The sequence below is a fragment of the Elephas maximus genome, chromosome 14 (genome assembly GCF_024166365.1).
Source record: "Elephas maximus indicus isolate mEleMax1 chromosome 14, mEleMax1 primary haplotype, whole genome shotgun sequence".
In the NCBI taxonomy this organism is placed as follows: Eukaryota; Metazoa; Chordata; class Mammalia; order Proboscidea; family Elephantidae; genus Elephas; species Elephas maximus.
In genome coordinates this window covers 57,115,685-57,122,757 of record NC_064832.1, presented here as the reverse complement: position 1 = coordinate 57,122,757, position 7,073 = coordinate 57,115,685, and positions in this window count along the sequence as shown.

Genomic DNA, 7,073 nt, shown 5'->3' with positions numbered 1-7,073 from the left:
TGATTAGACACTCAAAGTGCTAGGTGATTAATAGCTCCTAATATATATGTTATTAAAAAATTTTTTTTTATATCCTATTATTAGTAAAAAAAAAAACTATTAGTAGCTCCTAATATATATGTTTTTTTTAATATATATGTACCACTGTTTATTTAGTAATTACCAAAAAATTTATCTCAAAAGATACCACTGACTACTGAAGTTAAATGCTGAAAGTTTGCTTATCTATGTTTTTCCAAAGTTTCCCAAATTTGAAAAGTTCAATGCATGTGGAAAAAAGTTGAGAACAAGACTGACTAGTTATAACGATGTATACCCTATATGTATACCCCTATGCCCACCTAAACCTTATGTGAATTATTCCATTTTTCTTTTTTGAAATATTTAATTTTGGGGTGTAGAACTTTCAGTCATTTCTTTTCCTCTTCCTAGATTCCATCATTTTTGAATAATGTAGAGATCCAGGCATGTACCATCTTTGACATGTCAGAATGATTATTTCTAGAAAACTGTCAAGTTAGATCAACTTTTATTCCTGTGTTAAAGCTTGAACTGGAGTATATAATTCAAGGACTGCCTTTCTGAATTTGACAGCATGAAACTAAGAATATAGTGATAGATGTGAGATGTACACCTGGAATTTGAATGATTTATCAAATGTATGAAATCTGAATATAAATGTTACTAAATACATTAGTGTTAATAAATAGATACCTAGATAGATAATAGATAGCATTGTTTCAGTGTGTAGTTAGTGCAGCCAAGATGTATAGAGAGTGAGGTTTGCAACCCAGAAACTCTCTAATTTCATCTCTCTAAGAAATTTAGGAGCCCTGGTGACTCAGTGGTTAAGAGTATGGCAGTTAACCAAAAGGGTCAGCAGTTTGAATCCACAAGCTCCTCCTTGGAAACCCTTTGGGGCAGTTTTACCAAAACCAATGGTTTTGGTTTTGGTTTAAGAAACTTAACATGCTAAATAGAAAAAAAAAAAAAAATTGATATTTAAGCTATTAAAGAATTAAATCAGGTGTTTGCCTTAAGTAATTGTCCCTTTTACACTAAGAAATTGTAGGATTTTTTTCATGGTCATGGATACTTTCCTTATTACTATCATCAGCTAGAGATGGAATTGCTCTCCTCTGTGGTTAAGCTAAACGTGAGCCATCAACCTTCCCTCTATTCTCAAATGATTGAAATGTTTTGCACTCTATTTTAGGGTTTTCTATCTAAAAATACTGTGGGAGACTCCACAGATATTACTAGGTGAAGATGTTTCAAAAAGGTCAGTAAGGTCAAATGACAGGAGAGGTGAGAGAAAGAGCAATATTATCACTTGAGTTACAAAGGCAGAAGTAATAAGACAGTTGGAGGATAGTGAAAACCTTAACCACATCGATGAAGTGTTAGGGATTACATGCTCTGTAATTTTTAAATCAGTGAAAACAAATAACCCTGCTGTTAATAATTCAACTCTTATAAGGTATCTTTACTCAGAAATTTAGTTGGCAAATGATTTTTTTATTTCTGTACCCTTGTCATTGTCCCTTTAATATATATTCAAAAATTTTTTTGCCTTTAATTTTAGCATTTAAGCTTTCCGGAGGCAATTTTTACATTTGAGAAAATTGGCCTCTGTTTTAATCATGGGAATTGGTATAAAGCAGGATTTGATTAATAGAAATCCGTCCTTCATTAAACAATCATGAAATGTTTCTAATCTGTTAATAGATTTTGAGGTAAGCCACTTAGAAATATGACTGTGTTTAGTATTTGTTATAAATTTCTACTCCCTGCCCTTCCAACTCATTATAAAATAACTTTAGAGTCAATTTATTTTTAAAATGTGAAAATAATTATTTTGTTCAAAGAGAATTATGATTGCTCCTTTGAGCTGTTGTAAATGTAAACGCCTCAACAAATAAACATGCCCGCCAGTAACCAATGGATTCTCATCTGCTTCGAAAAATATTGCATTTCTCTGTCATAAGGAAGATGGTCATCGGAAGTATTATTTGCAAGCAATGGTAATAAAATATTCTCAAATGAATGATAAGTATGCACTGTGTCTTATTAATTTAACTGGCAAACTATCAATTATCTAATAAATAAATGCATTAAATAAACCATATACATCTTAAACTGCAGACTTATTTTAAAGGTAATGGCATGTCTTCAGGGTGCCTTTAACCACAGTTAATTACTATTGTAATGTAGAGTCAGGATTTCACTGCATTTTTAATAAGGATCCCAAACCACCTTTGGAATTTGCCCCCTTGTGAGTCTTCACCAGGTATTTAAATAGTTTTCTAATGACATGCATTATAAGGGGTTTAACAACTAAGGCAAAAATCATTAAACTTTCCATTTTCATTTATAGTGATTCTCATCTCTAATCCGTGATCCCCCCTCCCTCATACTATTTAAACTGTTTATTTTCTTTCTTGTGACTTTCACATATCCTGGAATAAATCCTGAGGAAACACCTATGGTTTACATTTTAGTCACTATTTTATTAAAAAAACAAAAACAAAAAAAAGCATTGTATTTTGCTGAAGGCTTTATTTTATTTAAGAGATTAAAACAGGAAGAAACTATGCTACCTCTCTCATGACTGTTGAAAGGTATGCACCATCACCACTTGGCTGGTTCTTGTATTGTACCCACTGAATAAAATGGAATAATAGGACCGTCTGAGGATAGATCCGGATTTTGAGTTGCCTCAAGCTGATACAATTTGGTGAGGCCTCTTTAAGAAAAACGAAAAGAAGCATATCTTAGTGTTGTAAATTTTAGGAAAATAAATGACTCCTATGGTCATGTTGCTAGAGTTCCTCCCAGGGCCTTAAAAGGAGTCTCTACAAGTGAAGACCTTGCAGCTTAAGCTTCATTAGACTCACAGTACATTTGCGACCGTGAACAGTAGTCTCTTCAGCTTCAGTCTGTGCTCTCCGCAATACAAACTAACCCGTGCATGCCTGGTAAATGGGAGAATGCTGTCAGCATAAAACAGTAAGTCCTGTTGTTTCCCATGTGATTTTCTTTTTTTTTTTTTGCAAGAAAGTTTTTGATTTGTTACTTTGTGGGGATTTTTTCTTTTTTTTTTTTTAACCACGAAATAATAGCAGCTCAATCAGTAGAGCAGTGCTACAGCTGAGTACAGCCAGCCTGAAAGAATACTGAACTCTCCATAGTACCCATTCTTCCTGTTCTCTTCTTTTGTGCTAGAGTGATGCCCATCATGGTTAGTTCTTAAATCACCTGAGCGCTCAGTGTTAGAAGTGCTTTCTGCAAGCTGCTCCCAGCCATCATTTTGTCTTTGTCTCCATAACTTAGCAGCCTCAACCTTTTCGAGCACTTCCCTTATTTCCTTCATTTTAAAATAAAGCTTTACACTAACTATTACACAAAAACTGAAACCAAGTCTGTTGTTGTCAAGTTGATTCCAATTCATAGTGACCCTTTAGGACAGAGTAGAACTGCCTGAATTCGAACTGCCAACCTCCTGGTTAGCAGTTGTGGCTCTTAACCACTGTGCCACCAGGGCCCCAACTATATAACATAGCAACAGATGTGTCACATAAATGTACAGCTCAACATGTTTTCATAGACTGAATACACCTATGTAACCAGCAACAAGATCAAGAAATATAACAACACAGTGCCTGAGAAGCTCTTCTTATGCTTCTTTCAAGTCACCATGACCCTCCCCAAGGATGGCCCCTGTCTTGACCTCTGAGAACAAGGTAAGTTTTACCTGTTTTTGTCTGTTTTGCTTGGTTCTGTTTTTTATACAGATGGAATCATACATTATGTACTTTTCTGATTCTGGCTTCTTTAATATTAAATTTGTGAAATTTACTCATTTTGCTGTGTGCAGTTGTAGACTGTTCATTCACATTGGTATATAGTATCCCATTATATCACTGTAATAGAGCACCTCAGTGGTTTCTAATTTGGGACTATTATGAATAGTGTACAGTGGTTAAGAGCTAGGCTGCTGCCTAAAGGTCAGCAGATCGAATCCACTAGCCACTCCCTGGAAACTCTATGGGGCAGTTCTACTCTATCCTATAGGGTCGCTATGAGCCTAAATCCTCTCAACGGTGACAGTGCTAGGAGCCCTGGTGGCACAGTGGTTAAGTGCTTGGGTGGTAACCAATAGGTCAACGTTTCAAATTCACCAGACACTCCTCAGGAGATGGATGTGGGAGCCTACTTCCGTGAAGATTACAGCCTTGGAAACCCTATGGGACAGTTCTACTCTGTCCTATAGGGTTGTTCCAAGTAGGAATAGACTTGATGGCAATGGCTTTTAACAGGATATGAACAGTGATGCTATGAAGATTCTAATGTACATATTTCAGTAAACATATGGAGACATTTCTTTTGAGTTTATACCAAAGAGTGGAATTGTTGGGTCATAGAGTATGTATATACCCATTGGTAGCAGAAAAGGACAGTTTTCGAAATTATTTTTACCAAGTTATGAGCCTATCAACAGCTTGTGGCAATTCTAGTTGCTCTACATTTTGACCAATATCACACGTTCTCTGTTTTTCATTTACTCATCCTGGTGGATACGTAGTTTTACATCATTTTGGTTCCAATTTGCATTTTCCTGCTCATTAATAAAGTAGAGCACCTTTTCATGTTTATTAAACATCTTAATATTGCCTTTATAAAGTGTCTGTTCAGATCTTTTGTCCATTCTTCTTGAGTTGTCCTTTAACTTTCTTTATTTGTAAGAGTTCTTTACGGCATCTCTTAATCCTTTATATTTTTCTAAGACCTTGTTTATTAAAAAATAAATAAATAAAAACATACCAAACTAACTGCCATCAGTCGATTCCAATTCATACTAAACCTGTAAGTCAGAGTAGAACTGCCCCGTAGGGTTTCCAAGGAGCAGCTGGTAGATTCGAGCTGCCAACCTTTTGGATAGCAGCCAAGCTCTTAACCACTGAACCACCAGGGCTCCATATTTATAATAATAACTCATTGTTTAACAGAAATTCGACACATATTTTAAAACTTCCTCGTATTTTATTAGGAGTGTTATTTTTTTCTTTAATTTTTTAAAAAAATGTTGAGTGGTCTGCCACCTAAACCTACATTTTTAAAAATCTATGTAATTTTTTAGGATGCAATTTTATGAAATGCGAGGGTCTTCTGGTACTTTTACATAGTATCATAATATAAATGGCTGTATTTTTAACTTGACACATAAAGTAACCGTGTGCTTAACATTTTTGTAGGAAAGAGTTATTTGTTTTTTTGATGTGGGGGAGGAAAGTTATGAATTACTTTGTTAATTATAGTAATCTTCAAATTAAATTTTGGTATATTGGGCTCAGATTAATGTAAGTTTTTTTTCAAAGCTTAATATTTAAATTACAATTTTTACTGCAAAAGAATCAGGGAATTGAATGAAATATAATAATAATCATTTCTAAATCACATTATTTTAAATGCTATATAAGTAATGATTGAATTCTTTTAAAATATCATTTATTTGTTTTTCTGCTAGAATAAACCTGCAACTACAGCCATTTCGCAATTTTCATGTATAATTAGCTCATGCTGACTTAAAATTACTTACAGGATGTTACCATGTATTTCCTAAAGCTAATGATAGATTACCTTAAAACACACATGCACACACATACAATTAACACAAAGTATATGGAATTACTTCAGTTAGAGTGTGAATAGTGAAATCAATATAAAATCAACTATATGTTTTAATTGTATATGTCTAACTCTAATGAATCAGTATGTCCTGGGTGAATTTATATATATGTATGTGTGTGTGTGTGTGTGTATATCAAAAACTCATTGCTGTCCAGTCAATTCTGACCCACAGTGACCCTGTGGGAAAAAGTAGAACTGCTCCACAGGGTTTCTAAGGAGTGGCTGGTGGATTTGAACTGCCAACCTTTTGGTTAGTAGCCAAGCTCTTAACCACTGTGCCACCAGGGCTCCATACACACACACACACACACACACACACACACACACACACACACACAGAGTTGCTCAATTTCAAGAGGTAACATTGTAATGTGAAGTTTAAGGGAGTCCCTGGATAGTACAAATGTTTAAAGCGTTTGGTTGCTGATCAAAAGATTGGAGATTTGAATCCACCCAGAGATGTCTTGGAAGGAGGACCTGGCTGTCTAATTCCGAAAAGTCCACTAACAAAAACTTTATAAGCACAGTCCTATTCTGACATACATAAGGTCACCATGAGGTGGAGTCAAGTTGACAGCAATTGTTTATGATGGGTAACAATTATTTTCACCACTGCAGCTCTTCTAAGAAAGAAGTCAAGGTTTCCAATTCAAGATAGTTGGCTTAGTATACATATTTATTTCCTCCTCCTACCAAGATTCCTCTACTATTCATAAGGTTTTCACTGGCTAATTTATTTATTCTTATTTTTCAGGAGAAGACCACCAGGTCATTCTTCATAGTCTGTCTTAGTCTGGAAGCTCTGCTGAAACCTGTTCACCATGGATATGGATGACCCTGCTGGTATTTGAAATACCACTGGCAAAGCTTCCAGTATCAGAACAACACACAAGCCACCACAGTATGACAAACAGACAGAGAAGTGGTGACAGACAAATAGAAGTTCATCAAAAAAGAGGAAGACCCTCAATGAAATGGACTGAAACAGTGGCGCAATAATGGGCTCAAACAAAACAATGATTATGAGGATGGCAAAGGACTAGGTAGCATTTTGTTCTGTTATAGAAAGGATCACTATGAGTCAGAAACAACTTAATGGCACCTAACACACACAACACCTACCAAGATGCCATTGGAACGACTTAAAAACTTATATGAAGGAAAAAGCCCTTAGTGCAAAGATGGAGTGAGAAAGGTCATGAACCATTGAGGTTATTTTAATCAATCTAAAATGACTGAACGCAGATGGAAAGTACTGATGACTATGACCAGCCTATGGTACGTGTGTGAGAGGTCTACAGTGAAGGCGAGAGCTACTCTCCCAGAGGATTGTAGAGAAGTGCTGGCCTCAGGTTGAGATAGATAAGTCCAGGGAGAATGAG